Below are 25,942 nucleotides of genomic sequence, written 5' to 3' on the forward strand. Positions count from 1 at the left end.
CTTTATAGGGGCTGTAAATCACAAATCAACCTTCTCTTGGGATGTTGGGCCATTCTCCCATCCCCGTATGCCCCTACATACACACACACACACACACACACACACACACACACACACAGTATACAATTCATTCAAGCAGAAAGAAAACAACAGCTGATCAGTTTTCCCTTTTATAAAGAATCTAGTTTAACAATATAACGTGCCCATAGGAAACACTCCCACACTCCAAGGAAACTATTGCAAAGAAGAGAATGGCAATAATTGAGTTATATCCATAGCTTATCAACTAAGTGGGAAATTTGGAGGGTAGAGGTCCCCAATCACGTGCTAATGTGACCTTTCAGCAGTGGTTTACTAACCGCAGAGGATAGAAGGGCCACTAGGGAATTTTGTTAAAAATGCTGATTCCCTGTCTCTTCCCCTTCCTCTCTTGAAGATTCTAATTCTAGATCTCTGGGTGGGGGCCTGGAATTGGCATGATTAATGGCCCCAGGGGATTTTGATCCAGGTGGTCTTCCTACTTTGAGAGACAACTTTCCACCGGAAGCTGACCCAAGCATCTGTACTACCATCCAGGATCTTCTGAATACAGATATACAAAAGATTCCCACACAAGGGTCCTCCTCGAGATGCTTTTGGGAACTCGTAGGTAACTTCATTTCTTCATTCAAGCTCCTTCTCTTGGGAAAGTCTGAAACCAGCCCAGAATTGCTGGGCACAACCAGAATCTTTCCACTTCTTCCTTCTAGCAAGAGCAATAGGTAAGCCAGTCCTGGGTCTGCTGCACTCAGTTCCATGTCCCACCCTCCCCTTGGTCTGCTTTACATCTCACAGGAGCTAAGTCTGGGAGCTGCATTTCCTAGTTTCCTGGGTTAGCTGACTTTTAGCCATGTTGTTTTGCCCAGTTGGAGGCACTGGAAGTCTTTCTCCCTCTCCATTCTGTCCATTTCAGCAACAATATCTTCTCCATGCTTCAGTTCTCAATGGACAGGCCACTTCATAGGTTACCCTGGCCACTGGAATCTTGTAATCTCCACCTGCAGCTTTCATCTCCATAGCTTACAGGTAATAGTGGCCCATCTCCTTGTCTTCTCAACCCCTCCAGTTCCCCACATTCAATTGAACTATTGCAAATAGTTGAAGGGATTGTCTTTCTGGTTAGACACTGATTGATGCAACAGGCCTGGCAAGTAGGAGTGAAGTTTATGGTGGGGAGGGGAAGATACCTTTTGCAGAGAACAGGGAACAGGAGGCAATGACCAGAGCTTTTCACCTTGAAGAACCTTCACTGGTCAACACCCTATCTCCCACCTGCAATGAAATGGGGAAGCAGTGTGACAGTAAGGAGGCTGGGACCAAAGGAGGGGAGCAAGCAGGTCCAAAGTAGACCCATTTGTCGGCACCAGTACCGTGGCCCAGAGATTCTCAACCTTGGCTCTACTGACATTTTGGTTAGCTGACCCTTTATTGTGGGGTTGTGGGGGCTGTCCTGTGCATTGTAGGATGCTGTGCAGCATACTTGCTCTTCTACCAGATGCCAGTAACACCTCCCCTGAGTTATGACAACCTAAAATGTCTCCGGACATTGCCCATTGTCCCCTGGGGACAAAATGACCTCCTACCCCCAGTTGAGAACCACTGACCTAGACTCAGCAGTAGAATTCATGGGCCCCATAGCCATTCTTCTGCTGCATTAGCTTGGGTAAAGCCAGAGGAGTAAAGCCAGCTTACATGAGGAGTCAGCAGTTAATGCCACATGCTCTAAAAAAGAAGCCACTAGTAGGCCAAATACTCAGAACTGTCACCAGGAAATATGATGCCCCAACACATTGCCCTGCCATGCTAATCATCCTCTGTCTTTCTTCTCTCATTAATCCAGGTTAAATCAGATACGAGGAGCAGAGCAGCTGGTTTCAGAGATAGAGGAGTGGGAGGAGAGGCAGGGAGGCACTTCCGGGAGGCCTAAATTTATGGGGTTGCTGGGAGCACTGGTTCTTTGTTCCTCAAGTCTTTTGGGAACAATGAAGCTAAGGAGTCAAATAGGCCTGGGTTCGAAACCTAGCTCCACACTTGCCACCTATACAATGCTGGGCAAGTCACTGAATTCCCCTCTGTCTCAGTTTCCATATCTATCAAATGGGAATCATAACTCCTTCTTCACCGATGTGTTCTAGGAATTAAGAGAATGCTTGTAAAGTGCAAAAACTAGGCATTCACTACATTAGAAACTGGCAAACTATAGCCCACCGTCTAGTTATAGCCTACATAAAGTTGCCAAACTTAGCAAATAAAATATTTTATCTGGCTACCCTACCTGCCGGCCACATGCTTTCGTAAATAAAGTTTAATTGGACACAGCCCTGCCTGCGCTTCATGACACGTTGTCTGTGGCTGCTGTCGCTGTACAAGGCAGAGGAAGACCGGGTGGCTGTGGGAGACCGTTTGGCCCACATGAGTCGGTGTTGTTTGAACTAGTAGGTGTCACTGTGCTGTCAGTCACAGGCGATAAGAAGAAGCAGTAAACAGAGTTGCCAGGGGCTCTGCATGCACTCAGACTCCTAGATTGAAATCCTGGTTCTACCATGAGTCATGGGACAAGTGAGGGTCGTAGTTTCCTCCTCTCTAAAGTGCTGGAACATTGGAGCTGCTACAGGACAGCAGAGTACACTCAGTGTTCTGGGTTTGTTCAGCAAGCTCAGACTCTCTCATGGGATCCTTGTGAAGAGTCAACAAGTGAATGCATATAAAGGTGACAGCACAGTGCTGGGGACATGGGAAGGACTTAGGACATTGTAACTATCACTATGGAAGTGCAAGAGCTACAATATCTGTCACTACTACTGGGACTGCTAATATAACTATTAATTGTGCCACTTTCACTGCTATTACTACCATCACTCCTACTGCTGCTACATTACTACTATTGTTACTACTGCTGTTGCTGTCACTTCTACCACCACCACCACTACTAGTACTAGTACTACTACTAGTGCTTCTACAACTACTGTTACCATCAAAAGGTCCAGCTGCTCACCACACGAAAGCTAAAACTCTAGAGGTGAGGTTGGTGGAAAGAAAAGTAGGATTTATTCCAAAATGCCAGAACTAAGGGAAGACAGTGGACTTCCTGTCACAAAGACTGCCTTTCTCTTTCAATACCGCCACAAGGTTTTATAGACAAGCAAGGAGGAACAAAGCAAAAGAAGAAGTTGGCCAGGCACTTCAAGAAAAGGTGCTTCCTAGAGGCTGGTCTGCCCCAGGGTCAGGAATGAATCCTATACAGATGCAAAAACCCCTCCCAAGTTACTGGGCCAGGTGTGCACACTGGCCCAAAGTAAACAGAACTGTTGGAACTGGTATGCATAGTAAATGCACAGTAAACAGACAGAGTCATCATGTTTGGGGGGAGGAAAGGGAAGCAAAGAAAGGAAGAAAAAAAACTTTCAAAAAGTCCCAAGCCAAACCTCTGTCAAATCAAATAATATCAGAGGTTTAAATTTTAAAAATGAAGATATAGAGTCACTGCTACACTACTACCACCATTATTCCCACCACTATCACTACTCTCACTACTACCACTGCCACCCCTGCTAATACCGTGTTTCCCCGAAAATAACACCTAGCCAGACCATCAGCTCTAATGTATCTTTTGGAGCAAAAGTTAATATAAGACCCGGTCTTATTTTAATATAATGTAAAACTTGGTATAATATAATATAATACTGGCTATAATATAATATAATACTGGCTATAATATAATACTGTGTATTATATTAATTTTTGCTTCAAAAGACACATTAGAGCTGATGGTCTGGTTAGGTCTTATTTTGGGGGAAACATGGTAGTAGTACTACCACCCCCACTGCTAACACTTCACAATGCTGTTAGGAGGATTGAATGAGATACGAATGGGAAAGGTCTGGCCATAGTAAATACTTAATAAACACCACTGCTGCTCCCTTTTCCTCGCCTCGTTCTCCTCTGCCCCTTTCCGGGGTCCCTGCCCACCTGTGCACAGTGGGCCTTCAGCTGTGGTCAGAAGTCCGCAGCGTGCCCCTTTCCCAATCCAGCCTTGACTCCTGGTGCCAACTCCCTGGCCCTTTTCTTCCCCAGGTCTCTCATCTTATTCTCTGTATGACAGCACTGCTCGGTTTAATCACTGTGTCCCCTTTACTCTCCCAGTGGTATCTCAGTCTTCCCTGTCACACACTTTCATGGATCACAGAAATCAGAGGCAGGAAGAGCTGTTAATTCCTCCATCTTGGCCCACTTCCTGGGATCTGGAATTTGGGCATACGAGGGCCTGGCAGAGACCCCCAGAAGATCAGGGGGGCTTGATTTCATTTGAAATCAAATGAAACATTTATGGGGAGTGCTTGATTTCATTTTACCTTAGTCCTGTCCTTTTAACGAGGTTGGCTCCATCACTGGGAACTTCAGGAAGAGGGAAGCTGATAAACCAGTCTCGAGTTCCAAGGCTGCGTTGTGAAGAGTTAGAAGGAGGTTTTGTACTTCCTGTAGGGGTGATTGCAGGGCAACAGGCAGGAGCTGAGGAGGGCATGGGACAGAGCGTGGGGACTCGGTGAGGACAGCAAGGACCCCACCCCGACTCTTCCCCAGAGTCTAAGGGGCTCTTCTCAGGGAAGGTACTGAAAAGCCTGAGTACTGGCACGTCTGCCAGGTTCATGGTGAGCACATTCCTCACAGCATGAGGTCCTTTGACCTGCAGTGGACTTGTTCTGGCCAGTAACCAGCATGGCTCCCACCAGCCTCGGCTTCTGATCTCTGGAAGAGCTGAACTGAGAGCTTGACCAGGAAAGCTGGACTAAGTTCTGGCAAAGCGAGCTCTTCATCAGAGCACCTGTTGAGGGCTGGATCCCTGGCTTTGACAGGTAGGCTGGGTTCAGTTCCCTCCTCTGCCACTTTCTAGCTGCCCAGGCTTAGGCACACCCATGATCCTCTCTGTGCCTCATTTCCCCCATCTTTAATACAGGGGTGTTGATATTAACACTGATGTCATAGGGTGACAGGATTAAGTGAGAGAATGGCATGTCTGACATCAATGGGAAGCAGTTGCTAGACAGAGACTGTTTTATTAGGACAGAGGAGATGGTTTCAGTGTTGTCTTCACTTTGGACTTGGACGCACCGGTAGCTTTACTGAAGGAACTGGATGAAGTCCTAGTAACTGGTGGTGCTTGAAGGATACACTCAGGGCTCTTCCTACTCAGATCCCTCCCTCCTCCCCTTGGCCCTTCTTTAGAATCCGTTACAGCCACAAACACTGATGGAACACATATGCTAGGAGCTGGGCATTCCAGACCAAATGAGACTCCAGGATCTCTCCTGGGTTGCTTTTCCTGAGGCTCCAAAGAAGATAGGTTATTCCCAAGGACCAGTGGCAAGAGCACTGTTGGCTGAGGCAGGCAAGGGTTCCATCCCTCGAGGCAGAGGATGCTGGTAAAATGGGCAGTGTTGCCTGGAGAGCTGCTCCTTCCTAAATGGCTGAATCTAATTGTCATCATGGCTGCAGCAGTGTCCAAGCAGAGGTCCCCTGGAGGCAGGAGCCCTAAGGTGCCCCCCATCACTGCCTCAGGCCTTGCCTCATGCGGGGAGCACCCAACTTCCTTACCTTTCCTTATCCTGTGCAGTGTCCCAGAGGTCCCCAGGGGAACTGAGCCCAGGTGTCTCTGGCAGTAACCTGATCATTAACTCACCTGTATTGACTTTCCTCCCTTCCCTGTTTCATTTCCCCACTCTCTCACCTTGCCCCCTGTAATCACCGCTCAGATAAATTGCTTGCACCCAAATGCTTGTGTCAAGGTCTGTGGTAGACCCAGAGACCACCCCCTCAATGAAGGAACCTGTGGGAATGTGGCTCAGCAGCAGCCCCCACTGTGGAGAGGCCAGGCGTCTCCCGGACCAGGCCATTTCCACCACGCCACTGATAGGTGACACTGGCTCCAAAGCTCGCTGCCCGGTTGGCCAAGTCTGAGGCTTTGCCAGGCCTGCACTGCAGCTCCAGTCCAGCTCCCTCTCCATTCCCTTGCCAGACCTTGATTCCTAATAAGCATCTTGCACCCCAAGCCTCGTTTCACAGTCTGCATTTGGAGAACCTCCCCAAGGCAAACTTGCATCTCAGAACTTACCCCACAATGTGGGTAAGGAAGAGGGGGAGCCGTGGCTAATGCTACCCTTCATCCAGTGAGGTGCACCCAGAGAGAGAACCGGGCTGCTCCCCAGGGCCCAGGATGGAGCGGGGATGGCCACACACCATGCCCAGCTGCCAGACAGGAAGAAGGGAGGAAATAGTAGCATTGAGGAGACGGAGATGGCTGGGCCTCTTTCCATGGGGCCACACGCCAGTCCCACAACTCTCTGGCCACAAAGAGGGAGAAGCAGGAGGCAGAGAGCATGCCAGTTTGCCTGACCCGTTAAAGGAATGACCATGCCACCTAAGAGCATGGCCCAGCACTTGCCCTGAGGGTAAATACAGAGGGTAGAAGCACATGGAAATTCTTCCCTCAGAAGCCACCAGTTTTTCTGCCTTCCTCCCTGTGTCCCAAGAACGATATTCTCTCGGCCTATGAGCAACTTTCAGAGGTTCTACCAAACCAGCTCCAGAGAAGCAAGCTCTGCCCTGTTGTCTGCTCAGTGGCACTCTGCCAGAGCCTCAGGAGGCAACCACGTGCCAACAGAGAAGCCTGCTTCAATCAACAATCCTCGTGAGGAGAATGACAGGCTCACAAGGTGAGACAGAGCCAGGCAGTGTCTGTCCTGGAGGACCCTTGAACTCTCCTTGGAGAATTGACAATTACAACAGAGCAAAGCAATGATGATATGTGACACGTACATGGTTTTTGAAAAAGAGTGCCTATGGGAAACATCTCCTTCAGCTGGAGTGGTCAAGAAGCTCCCAGAAGGAACAAATATTTGAGCCAAGTCTTCCAGAATGAGCCCTCTAAGCCAGAGATGTCCAAAGACATAATGTGGACTGTAATGCAAGCCACATATGTCCCTTTAAATTTTTTAGTAACCATGATGTAGGATATTTTCTTTGTGCTGGGATCGTGTCTCGTGAAACCGAAGAATGGAAACACGGTCCAAGGAGAGGTAAGGAGTTGTAAAAGAGGATAGATTATTAAAAGTACAGAGTAAAGAGTCATAGTTCTCGGAATGAGTGGGTGTCCCAAATGGGTTGCCCAGCGACTGAGGCAAAAGTTCTTACTTTTATACCTTCCCCTGCCTGCTTGGGGAAGGGGACTGGAGACTTTTAATAGAATTCATATATCAGGTTTGCCCTGTTTGCCCATCCTGAAGGGATTAATGAAATAACCCATTCCTATCTATCAGATCTGCTCCTTTGTCCAGTCAAAAGGGATTTATGAGATTATTTATTAACCTCAAGACGTAGTCTCATATCTTTGTCCTGGGATGAAGGAGACATTCCAGAACTGGAGTTTCAGAATATGGCTGCCTCTTGTTTATTCCACCAGGGACCTCCCTGTCTACCTAACAATATGCTAACTACCCCTGTCTCAGAAAGGGGTAAAAAGGAATTAACAACTGGAATTAACTTTAATCACATGGTTCACTTGACCCCTAAATCATTCAAAATATTATTAATTCAACAGTAGGATTTACTAAGTTGATGTTTTATGGTCTTTTTATATTCTAAGTCTTTGAAATCTGGTGTGTACTTTATACTTCCAACACATCTCAGTTTCGACGAGCCTCATTCAAAGTGCTTAATAGTCACATATGCCTGTTGACTACCACATTGGACACTGAGGCCCTAAGTGCTTGCCACTCAAGTGTGTTCAGGGGGCCCAGAGCTTGTGACAAAAGCAGAATCTCAAGCCCTACCCCAGAACTTGAGCTGGAATCTGCATTTTAACAACTGCCCACCACTGCGCTTCCGGAAAAATGGCAGCGTGAGGTGAGCCTCTGTAAAGCGCCCCTGGAATTTACAAAGAATCGAACAACAAAAACTCCATAAAGGACTCCCTGCACAGCAGACAGGCAAGACGAAGAGGCCCACTAACCAACTGAAATCACCTACAGGTGGGAGATTCGCGCGAGTGGAGGGAGGAGGAAAGGGAGAAGTGAGCGGAGACGGAGCCGCTCGGGCGCAGGACGCAGACCCAGCTCAGTGCGCCAAGCTCGCTGCTTCCCGGAACCACCGCAGCTGCAGGAGAGGGAAGAACTCGGACTGCTAGGGCTCCGCCAGGGCTCCACAGGGCTGAGGTGGCAGCATTACCACGGCTGAACCCAACGCTCACGGCAGAGACCTCGGAGAAAAGACTGAGGGAAAAAGGCTGAAAACGGTGGTTTAAGCCCGCACTGCCGAGCAGAGAACGGAGCCTTAGGCATTGAGACTAGCCACCCCCTTCCTCCTCTCCCAGAGCTCGCCCCGCCCCCACCTGCCCGGTGCTAGAAGCGAAACAGTAGCAGTGTCAGATCAAAACAACAGAAAATTTGCTGTTTTGAGAACTGTGGACTGCAAACACAAATTCACAGCCCAACTAGTTCCAGCAAAGGGGAGAGAGCTGTGGAAGCAGGACTGGCTGTGGTGGTGGTCGCCACCATTGCTCTGGGCCACCTCTCACAACTCACCCCGCCCCTGACCCCACCTATCTGGGCGGATCCCTGCAGGAGTAAACAGAACTGCTGAAACATACGGGCTCTGAATCAGGAGCTGGAAGAGCTTTGGAACATCAAAAGCTCTCCGCATACCCACCGGGACACTGAGCCCTGTGACCTAGATGAACTATTAACAGAGGAGAAGCCCGTCTCCCAGGGAATCCCCCCATTGTGTGAGAAGTTGGAATAGTGCAGAGAAAATATAGCACTACCATGTGGGAGAAGAAAAATAAGTTGCAGTTGGAGAAATAATAAAACATTCTACCAACAAGTACTGGCAAAAAAAGAAAGACCGCTTTCTATCAACCTGTTGCAGAAGTCACTCCTGTAGATGTCTAGGAAGAGAAATAGTAAACCAGTAATCGCCATGAATAACCAAGGCAACAAGATAGCTCAGAAAGAAAGTGAAAAATCTCCAGAGAAGGCACTTAAACATACAGAAATATGTGACTTAAATGACAGAGAATTCAAAATTGCAGTTCTGAAAAAACTCAATGAGATACAAGAAAACACAGATAGGCAGTTAAATGAACTCAGAAACTCAATCAAAGAACAGCATGAGCATTTTACGAAAGAGATTGAAATCTTAAAAAAGAACCAAATAGAATTTCTGGAGATTAAGAACTCAATAGAAGAAATTAAGAATGAAATAACCATCTTAGGTAGTAGAGTTGACCAGATGGACCAAAGAATCAGTGACATCGAAGATAGAAACCTGAAAATGACACAAATAGAAGAAGAAAGAGACTTGAGACTTAAAAGAAATGAAAGAACTCTACAAGAACTTTCAGACTCCATCAGAAAGAGTAATATAAGAATAATAGGCATACCAGAAGGAGAAGAAAGAGAGAAGGGAACAGAGAATATATTCAAACAAATTGTCGATGAGAACTTCCCAAATTTGTGGACAGAACTGGACCCTCGAATCCAAGAAGCAAATAGAACACCTAGTTACCTCAATCCCAACAGACCTTCTCCAAGGCACATTGTATTGAAGCTGTCTAAAATCAACGACAAAGAAAGAATCCTCAAGGCAGCCAGGGAAAAGAAGACGGTAACTTACAAAGGAAAGCCCATTAGATTATCATCAGATTTTTCAGCAGAAACTCTACAAGCCAGGCAGGAGTGGAACCAAATATTCAAACTATTGAAAGAGAGAAACCATGAGCCAAGAATAATATATCCAGCAAAGATATCCTTTAGATATGAAGGAGGAATAAAGACCTTTCCAGACATACAGAAGCTGAGGGAATTTTCTAATACACGACCTGCACTACAAGAAATACTAAAGGAGGCTATTCGACCACCATCAACAGGGACAATTTGTGGCAACCACAACTCAAAAAGGGGGAGAGTAAAGGCCTGAACCGGAATATGGGAATGGAGAAAGTAAGCGTGCTGAAGAAAATGGAATACTCTAAATATCAAACTTTCTTTTACATAAACTTAAGGGTAACCACTCAAAATAAATCCAGAATTGAAATATATACTGAAATAAAAGAAGAAACAGGGAAACATCATAGAATACCACCACACAGAAATAATAGACAACAAAAAGGCAAAGAAACAAGGGAGACACAGCCTTACCAGAAAACTAAAGATAGAATGACAGGAAATCCTCACATATCAATAATCACCCTAAATGTAAATGGACTGAACTCACCAATAAAAAGGCACAGAGTAGCAGATTGGATCAAAAAACTAAACCCAACCATATGCTGTCTCCAAGAGACACATCTCAGCTACAAGGACAAGCATAGACTCAAAGTGAAAGGGTGGAAATTGACACTCCAAGCAAATGGTACCCAGAGAAAATCAGGTGTAGCCATAATGATATCAGATGAAACAGACTTCAAGGTGAAAAAGATAACAAGAGACAAAGATGGACATTTCATAATGGTGAAGGGACTGTACAACAAGAAGACATAACAGTCATCAATATTTATGCCCCCAATCAGGGAGCACGAAATACACCAAGCAACTACTAACAGAACTAAAGGGAGAAATTGACCAAAACACAATTATACTAGGGGACTTAAATACATCATTGACAGCTATGGATAGATCATCCAAACAGAAAATAAATAACGAAATAGTAGCCCTAAATGACACATTAGATGAAATGGACATAATTGACATTTATAGAGCACTTCATCCTAAAACATCAGACTATACATTCTTTTCTAGTGTACATGGAACATTCTCAAGGATAGACCATATATTGGGACATAAAATCAGTCTCAACAAATTTAAGAAGATTGAAATCATACCATGCATATTCTCTGATCACAAGGCTTTGAAATTGGATATCAACTGTAAAAAGAAAGCGGCAAAAAACACAAATACATGGAGATTAAACAACATACTTTTAAAGAAGGACTGGTTCAAAGAAGAAATTAGAGGAGAGATCAAAAGATACATAGAAACAAATGACAATGAAAATACATCCTACCAAATTTTTGGGATGCAGCGAAAGCAGTTTTAAGAGGGAAATTTATCTCATTACAGGCCTATCTCAAGAAACAAGAAAACTCCCAAATAAATAACCTCATGTTACACCTTAAAGAACTAGAAAAAGAAGAACAAGTAAAACCCAAGGTCAGCAGAAGAAAGGAAATAACAAAAATTAGAGCAGAACTAAATGAAATAGAGAACAAAAAGACAATAGAAAAAATTAATGTGACAAAGAGCTGGTTCTTTGAAAAGATTAACAAAATTGACAAACCCTTGGCTAGACTTACTAAGATAAAAGAGAAGACACTGATTAACAAAATCAGAAACGTAAAAGGGAAGTTATCACGGACACCACAGAAATACAAAGGATCATCCAAGAATACTATGAAGGACTATATGCCACCAAATTCAACAACCTAGAAGAAATGGACAAGTTCTTAGAAACATATAGCCTTCAAGGCTGAACCATGAAGAACTGGAAAATCTAAACAGACCGATCACCAGTGTGAAATTGAATCAGTCATCCAAAACCTTCCCAAAAGCAAAAGTCCGGGACCAGATGGCTTCACTAGTGAATTCTACCAAACCTTCAAAGAGGATCTAATACCAATTCTGCACAAACTCTTCCATAAAATGAAGAAGAGACAGTACTCCCTAACTCATTTTATGAGGCCAACATTACCCTGATACCAAAACCTGGTAAGGACAGCACAAAAAAGAAAACTACAGACCAATATCTCTAATGAATACCGATGCAAAAATCCTAAATAAAATTCTAGCAAATCGAATACAACAATGCGTTAAAAAGATTATTCATCACGACCAAGTGGGGTTCATCCCGGGGCACAAGGATGGTTCAACATCCAAATCCATCAATGTGATACATCACATAAACAAAATAAAGGACAAAAATCATATGATTATATCAATTGATGCAGAAAAAGCATTTGACAAGATACAACATCCATTTATGATTAAAACACTTAATAAAATGGGTATAGAAGGAAAATACCTTAACATAATAAAGGCCATATATGACAAGCCCTCTGCTAATCTCATAATTAATGGAGAAAAACTGAAGCCCTTTGCTCTACGTTCAGGAACACGACAGGGATGTCCCCTATCACCTCTGCTTTTCAACATAGTGTTGGAAGTCCTTGCCAGAGCAATCAGGCAAGAGAAAGAAATAAAAGGCATCCAAATTGGGAATGAAGAAGTTAAATTATCACTCTTTGCAGATGACATGATGCTATATATAGAAAACCCTAAAGACTCCACCAAAAAGCTATTAGAAACAATCAACGAATACAATAAAGTTGCTGGCTACGAAATCAACGTACAAAAGTCCATTGCATTCCTACATACTAACAAAAAAATCTCAGAAAAAGAAATACAAAAAACAATTCCTTTTGCAATTGCAAAAAAAAAAAAAAAGAATAAAATACCTAGGAATAAACTTAACCAAGGATGTGAAAGACCTATATGCTGAAAACTGTAAGACATTTTTAAAAGATATCGAAGAAGACACAAAGAAATGGAAAGACATTCCGTGCTCATGGATTGGAAGAATCAACATAGTTAAAATGGCCATATTACCCAAAGCAATATACAGATTCAATGCAATCCCCATCAAAATCCCAATGGCATATTTTAAAGAAATAGAACAAAAATCATCAGATTTGTTTGGAACCACAAAAGACCCCGAATAGCCAAAGCAATCTTAAGGAAAAAGAACAATAATGGAGGTATCACACTTCCTGACTTTGGCTTGTACTACAGGGCTACAATAATCAAAACAGCATGGTATTGGCAGAAAAACAGACACATAGACCAATGGAATAGAATTGAGAACCCAGAAATAAAACCACATAAATATGGACAGATAATTTTTGACAAAGAAGCTAAAAACATACAATGGAGCAAAGACAGCCTCTTCAATAAATGGTGCTGGGAGAATTGGATAGCCACGTGCAAAAGAATGAAACTGGACTGCTATTTGTCACCATGTACCAAAGTTAATTCAAAATGGATCAAAGACTTAAGCATAAGACCTGACACAATAAACTGCATAGAAGAAAACATAGGTACTAAACTTATGGACCTTGGGTTCAAAGAGCATTTTATGAACTTGACTCCAAAGGCAATGGAAGTAAAAGCTAAAATAAACGAATGGGACTATATGAAACTTAAAAGCTTCTGCACAGCAAAAGAAACCATTGACAAAATAAAGAGGCCACCAACTGAATGGGAGAAGATTTTTGCAAACAGTGCCTCCGATAAGGGGCTAGTATCCAGAATATACAAGGAACTCATGCAACTCAACAACAAAAAAACAAACAACCCAATTGAAAAATGGGCAGAGGACTTGAAGAGACATTTCTCCAAAGAGGACATACAAATGGCAAATAGACATATGAAAAAATGCTCAACATCACTAATCATCAGAGAAATGCAAATCAAAACCACAATGAGATATCACCTCACCCCAGTCAGAATGGCTATCATCAACAAGACAAATAGTAACAAATGTTGGAGAGGCTGTGGAGAAAAAGGAACCCTCATACACTGTTGGTGGGAATGCAGACTGGTGCAGCCGTTATGGAAGGCAGTGTGGAGGTTCCTCAAAGAATTACGAATAGAATTGCCATATGACCCAGCAATCCCTCTCCTGGGTATCTACCCAAAAAATCTGAAAACATTTAGAGATAAAGACACGTGTGCTCCAATGTTCATTGCAGCTTTGTTTACGGTGGCCAAGACATGGAAACAACCAAAATGTCCTTCGATAGATGAATGGATAAAGAAGTTGTGGTATATATACACAATGGAATACTATTCGGAAGTAAGAAAAGATGATATAGGAACATTTGTGACAACATGGATGGATCTTGAGAGAGTAATGCTGAGCGAAACAAGTCAGACAGAAAAAGCAGAGAACCATGTGATTTCACTGATATGTGGTATATAAACCAAAAACAACAAAAGAACAAGACAAACAAATGAGAAACAGAAACTCATAGACACAGACAATAGTTTAGTGGTTGCCAGAGGGTAAGGGGGGCGGGGGTTGGGGGGTGGGAGATGAGGGTAAGGGGGATCGAATATATGGTGATGGAAGGAGAACTGACTCTGGGTGATGAACACACAATGGGATTTATAGATGATGTAATACAGAATTGTACACCTGAAATCTATGTAATTTTACTAACAATTGTCACCCCAATAAATTTAATAAAATAAAATTAAAAAAAAAAAAAAAAAAGCTGCCCACCCCCACAGGTCATCTCACGTTAGAATCTGAGAAACACAGCTCTAAGTCTTTTCCCTCATGAAATACATCCAATCAATCACCAGTCCTACTGAGGTCAACTTTCAATATCTCCTGCATCCGTCCCATTTGCACCCTGGCCCCGGCCACCTCCCTGATGCAAACAGCCACCCTCTCACCAGTTCTGAGTTGGTGTTCTACAGGTATTTGTTTGTAGACGTCAAACTCTCATTCCTTAAGAGGGATGCTTAGTTCTAGCTTGGGAGGTCTGGGACTGTTTTTTGGAGGAGTTTGAGTGTTTGGAATTGTGTGCAATGGGCTGAATAGTGCACATTTGAACACTACCTTTTCAGCACCCATCCCCCCTGCTTCCAGCAATAATGGCTGATTTTCACAGGGAATCCATTCTTTATTAATTCTCAGTCCCTGTAGATTCTAAGTCTAGCTCCAGGAATGGAATAGAAGGCCTGATCCTAAGCCAGTCAGTGCATCCCATCCTTTTGGCCACAGTGCAAGGATGCTCAGGTGTCCTAAGGAGGTCCAATCAGCGTGGAGCTAAAGACTTTTGAGGGGCTATCAGAAAACATTTTGGCTTTATCTAGCTGGATTTGAAGCTAAGAGGAGGTGAGGCTGGCACTTGGGATAGCCATATTGTCACCATGAGAGGGGAATCTGGAGTGGAACACTGAACTGGAAGAGAAGTAGACACTGAGTCCAAATGTCATGGTTTGATCCTTGATCCAGCCATGCCTGAAGCTGGAGCTACCTTTAAACTTTTCAGTTTATGAACTTGCTGAGATACTGAGACTTCCTCATGCCCATGCTTTCAAGCTAACTATGAATTTCTGTCTGTACTGCTCTCCCAACTTGTACTACCCCACCACCCTAACCTTATCTATTTCAGTCAGGACTCTCACCATTACGAATGACAGAAAAACTGACTCAAATAGGTTTAGGCAAACAAAAAGGAAATTTAGTGATTCATGTGGCTGAAAAAATGGATGGGAAATACTGTCTTAGAGCTCCCATCTTCTGCCCACAAAAGGATGAAAAATATGAAACTGGTTACCGAGGATATTTGTGTCCTAGGTTGTTAATAGGTGTTTTATTGGGGAAGGGGTTGTGTAATCCAACGAGTTTGAGAAACACAGGAACAAATAGAGAAAAAATTCACAACCAGACTTCTTGCAGCCTTTAAAATGGTAACATGTATTATGAGCTCCAAGGAGAGAGTGTGTACGTAGGTATGTATTTCCAGAACCTATTTCTCATGGAATCAATGTTATAAAGAATATGTTTTGGAAAACGTTGGGTTAGGTCAGTTACTGTGTAGGCTTCAGAGAAGCCACTGTCCAGAATGAAAGAACTCGGTGAGGGCATGAGTGCTTGTCTAGATGTGGGCAGGACTAGGCCACACACAGGAAAGGGAAATCGCTCTTGATTCAAGGATCCCAGAAATACTTTCTGTTCTTAAATCCTCCTGTGATCTGCTGGTAACAGGACTGAAATAAGTAGAGGTCTTGGAGCAAATCTTCAAGAAATTCCTATTGAACTCTAAGTGCAGGGCTGCTTGGCAGCAATATCTAGTTTGCATTCATTCATTTATTCATTCAACATCTATTTACTGAACAACTACAGCGTGCAGGTATCATTCTAAATGCTAGGGTTCCATTAGTCAATCAGATAGAAATCCCTGCCCCCACAGAGCTTGAATTCTAACAGATGGAGGCAGTCAAATAAATATATATGTAGATATTATGTTATGTGTGTATGTGCTGAAATAAATGGAGCTGGCTGCAGGGGATTCGGCATGCCAGGCCCAGGATGCTAAACAGGGCTGCCAGGCTGGGCTTCACTAAGCAAGAGACATTTGAACAAACACTTGAAGGAAGTGAGAGGAGCTATGAGGATGTCCCAGGCAGTGGGAGCGCCTCGTGAGGGCCTGCGGGCGGAGTGTGCCTGGCCTCCTGGAGGAACGCGGGGGTTCAGTGCTGCTGAACAGGCGGTGATGCAGGGTGAGGTAGCTATGGTGCCAGGTCATGTAGAGCCTGGAGGGCTTTGGCTTCCACCTTGAGTGGAATGAGCAGCCATGGCCAGGTGAGAGCAAAGGTAGCACAAGATCTGTCCCGGTTTGTAAAGGGTCACTCTGGCTGCCTTGTTAAAAGTCGAGTGCGTGAGTCAAAGGTGAAAGCCAGGAGACCTAGCAGGAGGATTTGCAATTCTCCTGTAAGATGCTGGTACCATGGCCCAGGGCCCTAGGCAAGTGGAGACGTGAGCAGTAGCTGAATGCTGGCTGCGTTCTGAAGGGGAAGCTGATAGGATGTCCCTATAGGTGGGAGGTGGGGTCAGCTGAATCAAAGATAACTTTTGGTCCATGGAACATGGAACTGGGAGAATAAAGTTATCATTGATGGAAATGACTAGGCATGCACTGTGTCTAGAAAAAAATTAAGCCAAAGTTTTAAAATTGGGAGATTTCACATTTCAAAAAAAAAATCATATTTTCCGCCACTCTTGAAAAATGGAAAGATCTGGCAAAATCTGCCTCAACTGCTGGTTCAAGCTCACTGGCTGCTCCTCCCTTAGATGAGCAGGTACACTCATTTCCTCATTTAGATCACCCACCTGGTCCCTTAGGAATGTGGGCAGGAGAACCTAGGGACATATGTGAGTGCTCATGAGTCATCTAGAGGCTTGTTAAGAAGTCACTGAGCACTGGGCTGTCTGCAGAGTTTTGCAGTCAAAAGGTGCAAGTGGGGTCTGAGAATCTGCAGTCCTGAGCGCTCAGGTGATGCTGATGCTTCTCTCGTGCTTGCGCACGAGGCTCTCGGATGAGCTGGAGTCTGCGATGAACGGGTGTGTTTTGATAGGCTTGGGGAGGGAGAGTGGCAGCCCCGGACGGGACACTTCACTGTCTGTGAGGGCTGCTGCAGGCACACTTGGCTTGCTTTCTTGTTTGGACAAAAGCTGGCTCTTCTGGGTCAAGGTCACCAGCAATCAGGGCAGGGAGTCTGGAGCCTGGAGCCTGGAGGAGGAGAACTAAAGAGGCCTTCACAGGCGATGGTGTTTTCTGGAGAATGCAAGGGAAAGACGAATTCCCTGCAGCCCATCAAAACTGCTTGCACAAGCTTTCTTATTTCAATTAAGCTCCAGGCTCATTATGCAGCCCCAGGGCTCACTCTTCTATGGGGAGGAGCAAAGATCACATTTCCATCTGCTGCTCCAGCTTGGAGAGCCCTGAGGGAGGGGCAGGAGCCACCAGCTCAAGCCTCCCAGTTACTAGCACAGGGAGCTGGACGAGTTTCTGCAGTCTCTTCAAGCTGTTCAAGGTAGTTTGGAAGTCTGGCCTGCATTTGAGGGGCAGCAAAGTAAGAGCAGGACAAACCACTTTTTCTTTTCTTCTTGACAAAGGAAATATTTCTCTGTACATCTGGTTTGCATTTTTCTTTAGGGTTCTGCCAGAAACAATTGTGAAAACAGAATGCAGCCCAAGATTGAAAGTATCCATCTATTCCTCTGGAATTCTCCATCCGTCCGGCTGGGCCCCATATTAAGATTTGAGGAATTCCTTAATGTGAAGTCATCAGGCTTTTAAAAATACTGCATGCAGTCTCTGGTTTGCCAGGGGTTTCTCAACTTCAAATGTTGGCCTCAGGCCCTCTGTCCCCCTAGAAATTTCTCCCCTCCACTGCCTATCAGAATCCAACCCATTCATTCAAGTATCCAATATGATCATACTCCTTCTCTGTGCCAGCCCACCAGTGGTGAGCAGGACAGAGTCACCACCACCAGGAAACAGCCTGCAGACCAATTAGAATAGGATGACTCGTAATGGTTTGTGTACGGGGCTCTGGTCTGTGGGCAAGGACCTGTTACTTTCTATTTCTCATCCATCACAGACCACTGTGTGGTCCTACTGTGCATAACAGGTATGTAGTTTGTACCATGTGAGTTGGGCAGTACTTGAGCCTATCTAAACCCTGCTCAATGAGATAAGTTTACCAGTCAACTTGCTTGGATGTCACAGCGATGTCCAATTGCAATAAATGTTTCTGAACACGACAATTCTGTGTGTTGATATGGACGCCTAGCATCCTGCTGGCGGCCCAGCACTGGTCTCTGTTATGAATAAGAGAAAGTGTTAGGAAAAAGAACAACAGGGGCCTAAATTGTTGGGTGACCAGCAAAGACCCTTGAGAAAGTGAGACCTGATAGATAAATAGGGAAAGTGGAAGGACCAGTGTTTCATGGAAAGGAACAGCATTTACTGAAGCCCAGAGGAGGGAAAGAGTTTGGCTTGTTGAGAAATGGAAAGACTGCATATGTGCATGTGCACATATGCGTGTGTGTGTGTGTGTGTGTGTGTGTGTGTGTGTGTGATATTGATAACTGGGGTTGGTCAGAAATGGAATGCAGAGTGATAGAAAGGACGAGGTTCGGGGAGGATCTGCTCCCAGTTTCATTTTAAGAAAATCTCTCTGGCTGTGACTGGAGCGTCCTTTACAGTCAGGGTTTCAGGGTGAGGGACGGCATGAGGGGACAGGAAATTGGTGTGAGGACCTATTACAGCGATTTGGGTGTGTATTAGTTTGCTAGGGCAGCTGTACCACAAACTGGATGGCTTAAAACAATAGAAATTTATTCTGTCACAGTTCTGGATACTAGAATCCAAAATCAAGGTGGGTTTCTCCTGAGGGCTCCGAGGGAGATTCTTCTTTAGGCCTCTCACCTCACTTCTGATGGCTTACGGGCACTCTTTGATATTCCTTGCCTCCTGCTGCATCACCCCCATTTCTGCCTCATCTTCATGTGGTATTCTCCCTGTGTGTGCCCAAACTGCCCTGTTTTTAGGACATGTTGATGTATGACCTTGAATGAGATAGTTAACCTCCCTTAGTTTCAGATTCTGCATCTATAAGGACTAAAGATTTTTAATAATGCCCTCACTCATGGTGAGAAATACTGATAATAAAATCTAAAAAAGTAAAGTCACAGCAGCCATAAACTCACAGATTCAGGGTCCCTGTTGCTAAATCTTGCCTCCAGACCCCACTGTATTCAAATCAGCCCCAAATGACAGAGTCGTCTCTCCCTCAGACCTCTCCAGGGACATACTCCTGGCAGCATGGGGAAACCTGTCTCTGTCTACCACTCCATCAACAGGAAGCTGTTCCTGCACTCTAGCCTGCAGCCCTGCCCACTACAATCGAAGTCAATTCCTATGGTCTCAGCCTATGCAGCCCCCACCAAGATGCGATGGAAGACCAGAAACAGTATTTCTGGCAGCTGTCAGGACTCACATCAAGTAGACAAGCCCTGGGGATAAAACCACAACAAGTACTAGGATTCAGCATCATGCCATAGAAAAGCCCTGGTGACTTGAGATTAAAAATGAAAGGTCGCCCAGGCACCCAGCATGCATCTTTTTCCCATCAGAAGACAACCAATCACACTGGCAGGACAGCAACAAAGCTCACTCTCCTTGCACAGAGATAAAGCTCGGAGAGCGGGAGGAGAGATGAAAAGGGGAAGGAAATGGGAAGGAAAACAGGGACAAGCGTTGTCAGGCAGGGCCTCCTATTTTACAGAGGGACTTGGGGACCTGCACTCTAGGAGACAGTGAGAACCCTGCGTCAGAGCCTCAGAGTGCTGAGGGTACACTCCTGAGTTCTCATGTGGGCACAGAGGTCCGTCTATCCGTCCGTCCGTCCGTCCATCCATCGGTCCATCCATCCATCCATCCCTCCATCCCTTGGTCCACAAGTCTCTATTAATCACAGAATGAGTGCTCAGTGTCCAGGCACCAATGACCACAAGTGCCCCAGCCCTGCCCTTGCTGAACTCAATCTGGAGGGAAAGACAGATGGTAAACAAGCAAACACTTCAGATAAGTATGTAGATACAAACTGTATTAAACAGTTTGTAATAACTGTTTAATACAGTTTGTAATAACAAAGAAATGCACCTGGAGTAATAAGAAAGAGTACCAGGTGAGCTAGCTTCTCAGGGCAGTCAGGGAAGGCCCCCAAGAGGGGCCCTCCGACTCAGATAGGGAGAATGAAGAGGAGGCCCTCAGAAGCTGAGGCAGGAAAGGCCCATGGCCAAGGGCAGAAAGACTCCAGCGAGACTGGAGTCACTTAGCATGTGCTGGGGAGAAAAGAGTAATGTGGAGGAGGAAGGAGGACCAGACCAGGTTGGGCGCCTGGGTCCTGATGGAGCTCAGCGTGTGGCCAAGCCTCACAGCCTTTTTTCTAAACAGCCACCTTGTATGCAGTCCTAGTCATGGCACCTGCATACATTTGAAAAACACGATCTGCGTGGGGCCTCACTTATTCGGGTAACAACAGCACCCACAAGTGTACGGGGCCCTTACAGTAACTTCCCCAGCTCTTTCAGGGGGCTCAAAGACCAGGAAACCCCCTGACCTGGAACATATCGAGAGACCTCAAGTGTTCTCTGCATAGGGAGGAATAAAGGGACAGAGATGAAACAGGGTCATGAAAAGCCAGAAGCCACTCAACAGCTTGCTCCCTCCTCTAAGTCCTCAGTCAGCCCAGATGTAAGTAAGCCCCACACTTGGGGGACCTGCAGCTTTGCCACTTCCCCTGTGGACTGGTTACCCAGGAGCTTTTCAGAAATGTAGACTGCATGGTTTTCTCTTGCTGCTGTAACAAATCACCACAAACTTCAAGCTACACCAAAGTGCTACCTGCCAGTGTTGTAGTTCAGAAGTCTGAAATGGGTCTCCCTTGCTCCAACCAAGGTGTCGGCAGAGCTGCATTCCTTCTGGAGCCCTCAGGGAATCCATCTCCGTGCACTCTCCAGCTTCTAGGGGCACCCACAGTCCTTGCTCATGGACCCTTCCTCTGTTTCCAAGGCCACCGTAACAGCAGGCTGAGTCCTTCTCACATTGTGTCACTCTGAGCTCCTCTGCCCCCCTCTTTTGTATGTAAGGGCCCCTGTGATTCCATTGCTCCACCGGATAATGCAGCACACCCTTTCCATCTGAAGGTCAGCCTTAATTCCATCTACAACCTTAATTCTCCTCTGCATATAACCTGACATTTCACAGGTTCCAGGAATTAGGACATGGACATCTTGGAGGGGACTTTCGTCTGCCTGCCCCATAGGCTCTAGGGGCCCCTCTACAGATGGACTGAATCAGAAACTGCATTTGACAGGATCTGCAGTGGTTCAGCACACATTCAAGTTTGTGAAGCACTGGCACCCTGGCCCAGCAGGGCAGACATCTCAGGTGTGCTCAGGACAGCCAGACTAGCTTGCTCAGACCACAGGAACCCCTCCTGAGAGCTAGTTTTCTCCGCTCAGTTGTCCCAGCTGCAAGCACTTCCTCTTTCTGAACGTGGACCCCAGCCCTCATGGAGAAGGGTGTCTTTTGTCCAGAAACTTGGATTTGGAGGCAGCCTCTTGCAGGTGGTCTGAGCATTCTGAAATAGTCCCCCCAGGGTGAGAAAAATGGGATTCACATATGGGTGTGAGAATTGCACTCACTGAGTTGGAAGAACAGAATTTGCTCATCCCCCACTGCGGGTCTGAGAATGGCTGGTCCTGGGGAAAGGTCAGCAAAGCTTGGCAAAACGGTAGTAATTCTCTACAATTCATTGGAACCTGAGCTTTTCGGAGGGGCCTGGGAGGTCACTGAGGTAACTGAAGCTTGGAGAGGTTGTGACTCGCTCAAGGTCACACAGGTGAGGGGTGGAAAACAGGGAGCCAGGGCCATACACATCCCTGTTTCTAATTGGCTGTTATGTGGGGGCCATGCCTCAGCCGAGGGTCACCCCCTGCAGGAAGGAGAGAGCAGGGATTAGGCAGCTGACCTCTGCTCCATCGGTCCTGAGGGAAAGCTGATCCTAAGACTGCCTGTACTCAGCCCAACCCAGCCAGTTCTCAGGGCATCCAGCCAAAGCTGGAATTGTCCACGCAGCCAGTTCAGCAGTAGAAGAAAGGCCTCCAGCAGGAGGGTGAGGACATGCCCTTGCGGGCACACTGACCTGGGTACTTCCTCCCTGGGGCAGACCATCCCAGCCCGGCGTGTGCCATAACCAGTACAGACAGGTGCCAGGAACTGGAAACTCCTTAGGGGAAACTCCATTTCCAGGCATAACCTTTCCTTTGCTTGTCCCAGAGCCTCCCCGCAGAGCTGACATTTGGAAGATTCCCTCCACCCCAGCAATGCTCAGCTTCCCTGCACTGCTGAAAAACATCTGGCTCACTTGGCACCTAAGCTGGGTAAAAATAGCATGCCATCTTGTGAGCAGGCACCATGCCATGTCAGCAGATGGAGCTGCGTGCCATCAGCCAGCCAAGAGGCCACTGAACGATACGGAAGGCATTTGCAAAGGGCAGGATTTGCAGCTGGAGGGGTCACAGGGCTGAGTGCCAGGACCTAGATGACAGGGCCAGGAGGTAAAACAAGAAGGGCAGAGAGAGGGTGGGACCCCTGCCCTTCACTGGAGGACAGGGCAGGGGAAGAGAGAACGCACCTGGGCACTGGGGGCAGCAGGGCACGATGGTGAAGGCCTGTCTGAAAGCCAGGTGGACCTGTGTTCTAATCCTGTCTCTACCTTGCAGGTCTCTGGTAAGGATATCTAATCATTCTGTCATCTAGTAAGCATGGTGGGTGTGAGGTAGGTTGGTGAGTGGTGGTGAGTTCTCTTTCCAGTGTGGGAGATAGACATTAAGCAAAAAATGACACAAATAAAAGTGTCAACTGAGATAAGTACCTCAAAGGGAAGGTTTGCAGTTCAATCAGTCATACAATGAAGGGGTCGGGGAGCAAAGGGAAGTCTAGGAAGATGTCCCCAAGGAAGGGACAATTAGAATCTGAGGTACGTTAAGCTCTTAGCACAGTGCTTCGGACCTGATAAATATTGGCAAGTGGAAGTGGTTATTAATGAATCCTTACTGAAAATAAAATGATAACAGTAGCAATCTCTTCCATCCAGGGTTAGAGTACAGGGCTTGGGCCTGAGGGGACATGCCATAGGAGAAAGCCTGACCTCTTGGCTTCACTTGGAGACCAGTGAACTTTAAAAAACAAAAACCCATAAAATTATCTCAGACCCCGGTGAGGATCATTTGGAGTCCCCAGACACTGCAGAGTTTCAACAACAAAGCTCCCAGGACCCTCCTATGAGGTTTGGACAGTTTGGCTGAGGACAAAACTAGGTTCAAACCTAAGCTTTCCCCTAATTTATCTGGGCAGCCTGAGCAAAAGCCAGCAAGCCCACCTGCTCAAGCCTCTACTGACCTGGCTCTGCCCGGCACAGACTCCCTCGTTGCTCCCTTGGACTGCCGGCCCTAGATAGCACCGAACCTCACCTTGGGACAGAACCTGCTTGTAGGGTGAGCAGGAGGCGAATTTCTTCCTGTGAGTACCTTCTGCAAAAGTGGTGCCTTTTGACTAGTGTACAAACTCTAAGGAAAAGGCATTGGGAAAGCCGTGTGAAGTCCCCAGGGCAACGTCAGCTGTCAAACTGTGCGGTACGCAGTGCAGACAGTCAAAGGTGGCACCTTTGTCACAGGCTTGAGGCCTCACCAACCAATGTGCAAACTCCGCTGGGCACCAGGCTGCCCTGACAGCAGCAATGTCCTGTGAACGTCCATTTAAGAGGGAGGGGCAGGGGGAGTGGCAAAAGAGTTATTGTGTGAAACCCCTCTGGTGCCCTCCCTACCTGGCTTTGCCTCCAACTGACGCTGCAGCCGTGATATATGCCCAGGTGGACCCGACAGCACCTGGCCACAGCTGCATCTCACATTTCTCACTTCCCACCCTGTGCATTGTCAGCCGCCATTTTGTGCGGGAACCCACTCGGCCATTCTGCTGTACATCCAAACCCGGAAACACAAGCGTGTTAACACACCATGGGCAACCTTGACCAATGGGAGGCAGGAGGGAGCAGATAACTACTTCCCTCTTCTGTCCTTCAGCTAGAGAATTCTGGGGGCCAGTCTAAAAGGCTCCTCAGAGGGTCCTCCGGAGCCCATATCCACAGTGCTGATCAGCTCAAGGGTGTATCCCGGCCCCCCCTCCATGGGGCCCATTCCCAAATTAAATTACCTGCACGCAAGCCTCCACTCTCCAGCTCTGCTTTCTTGGAGAACCAACTCAAGACAGTTGCCTTCCTGCCCTCTCTCCACCAGCTGTCAGGAGAAGAGGGACTTTCAGAGGCATGTGTGGTAGTTCTATGGTAAAAAAACAAAACAAAAACAGAGAACAGCTGGATGAGATGAATGTCTTTGACTGTAGTCCAGAGGGATCCTTAGCCAGTGCTTTTGAATGGCGTAACAGTGGACTCTCCTGCAAACAAAAGCAAATGCATAGTCGGCATTGATACCCACGACTGCTGAGCACCCACGCCTTCTTCCTTCCTAACTCGGTTTACCTCTTGGAAAATAGTACCTTGTTCCAGTTTGACGGGTCTTGTTCGGAAATACTTTTTAGTGATCACTGCCCACTTTGGAATTCCAAGAGGACATGTACTTTCTTCCTATCCCAGAGGCAAGCTCAGCCACCTGAATGCCTTCTTCCTGGACTCAATCTTGAACAAAAATCCCAAGGCTAGGGGACTGGCTGGAAGGCAGCCTTCCTGATGGAAGAATGCCCACCAGTGCAGCCTCTCAGACGCTCTTGGCATCATTCCTCTGACCCCAAACCTAGTCCTCCAACCTCTGGTTGAGTCTTTGAATAACTGACCCTGGCTCTACTATCCTTTTGATACATTTTCTTTCTCTTTGGTCAGGAGAGTCAGTTTCTGTAGCTTGCAACCAATAATGCTTACAGGTCCTCATGGAATGCCAGTCTGGAAAATGGACAGAAGTGGAGCAGATCTGCTGACACGGTGAAGGGCGGGCAGGGGCTCCTCCCTCTCGTACCTTCTAACAGTAGCTTCTTTGTTTTCTCCAAGGCGCCCCTGGGGCCTGAAAGAGCTCATTAAAAAGAAAAACAAAGAAACTCTTGCTCTCATCCCATCCCCTTTGTACAAAGGAGGAAAGCAAGGCCAGAGAAGTTCACTGATTTGCCAAAGTCCCAGCAACGCTTACTTATGGTCTGAAACTCAGGCCTCCACCTCCCAGGCCACTGGCCTTTCTACCACACCACAATGGCGGGGGGGTTGGAATTTGAGAGACAAGCAGACAACGGAATTGAGATAAGGGCCAGGTGGGGATCAAGTGCAGGGCACCGTCCCTCCAACACCCCTGCAAGACCATGGCCTGCAGCAGCAGCAGGGCTACCTTGCAGGGCTGCAGGCTCATCCCCAAGTCCTCTCTCCCTGTCCCTGGATGACAGCTGGGCCAGGAGGCACACTCACACCACGACACCTCTACAACATAACAGCAGGTATGCATTGTCAAGCCCTCTGCTTGGAGGTGACTGAGGTAACTGAGGCTCAGAGAGGTTGTGACTCGCTCAAGGTCACACAGGTGAGGGGTGGAGAACAGGGAGCCAGGACCATACACACCCCTGTTTCTAATTGGCTGTTATGTGGGTCCATGCCTCAGCTGTGGGTCACCCCCTCGCAGGAAGGAGAGAGCAGGGATTAGGCAGCTGACCTCT

General features: G+C 46.4%; 1 long non-coding RNA gene across 1 annotated transcript; it reads right to left on the reverse strand.

Moving 5' to 3' along the window:
* Positions 1 to 25,163, reverse strand: LOC141567112 (uncharacterized). The gene is made up of 4 exons (XR_012489506.1): positions 24,788 to 25,163; positions 24,446 to 24,685; positions 4,392 to 4,548; positions 1 to 1,311 (listed from the first exon to the last, which is right to left on the reverse strand). It is a non-coding gene; the product is annotated as an uncharacterized LOC141567112 (long non-coding RNA).
* Positions 25,164 to 25,942: the final 779 nt, after the last annotated feature.

This window comes from Rhinolophus sinicus, linkage group LG10, assembly GCF_036562045.2.
Source record: "Rhinolophus sinicus isolate RSC01 linkage group LG10, ASM3656204v1, whole genome shotgun sequence".
Lineage (NCBI taxonomy): Eukaryota > Metazoa > Chordata > Mammalia > Chiroptera > Rhinolophidae > Rhinolophus > Rhinolophus sinicus.